Here is a 982-nt window from a genome sequence, read left to right as displayed (position 1 = left end):
ATAATCTGACATCAGGGGAGGAAGATGCTCTATAATCTGGATTCAATTGGAGGAAGATTCTCTATAATCTGGATTAGAGGAGGAAGATGCTCAATAATCTGACGTCAGAGGAGGAAGAGGCTCTATAATCTGGATTCAATTGGAGGAAGATGCTCTATAATCCGATGCAGCACACAGAGAGATTCCGGTAACTGTAATCAAGTTACTCAGTTCCTTCCAGTAATCAGTCACAAACTTGAAAGTACTGCAGTCACAGTCGGATTACTCCACCACAGATTACTCCACCACAGATTACTCCAGAACAGATTACTCCCACCAGTGATGCTCCGCCGCCGCGGTGTTTTCTGCCTTTGATCCGGGAATCCTGATGTCATTCATCTTGAAAACTCTCGCCCGCCGCAGCCTGGGCGGGTTTTCCCCTCGGCGGCGGAGTACTCGAGTATTTTGTTGTATTAATGTGTTTGGTGTCGGAGATGGTTTTCATGTGTTCGTCTCAACAAAGGAACTGAGTGACGCCAAACCACAGTTCAACTGGTTCTGCTTAAGGAATCCCTCCCAGCGTGTTGGGTGGGGGGGGGGGGGGGGGGGGTGGGGGGGGGGGGTAGAGGGGGGGGGGGGGGATAGCCTGTGAGCTAATATGCTAATCACATGAAGAGAAGAGCAGAGAACCAACAAATTGCACCACTTGTTTCCTCCTGTGCAGGAAGAGAGGAGGGTGTGTGTGTGTGTGTGTGTGTGTGTGTGTGTGTGTGTGTGTGTGGGACACACACACACACACACACACACTTTATGACGCCATAAACAAAGAGATTGTGATCTATTTGTTCTTCTGGCTCCGTGACATTCTGGGATCCTTTGTGTAAAAAGTCAAATTTGGCTTTTTTATTTTTTTAATATAAACTTTTATTGCATTCCTCCTCTTCCTCTTCCTCCTCCTCTTCCTCCTCCTCCTCTTCCTCTTCTTCTTCATCCTCTTCCTCCT

This window comes from Blennius ocellaris, assembly GCF_963422515.1.
Source record: "Blennius ocellaris genome assembly, chromosome: 10".
Classification (NCBI taxonomy): Eukaryota; Metazoa; Chordata; class Actinopteri; order Blenniiformes; family Blenniidae; genus Blennius; species Blennius ocellaris.
The sequence above is the reverse complement of the archived record's forward strand: the minus strand, read 5'-3'. Positions refer to the sequence as shown.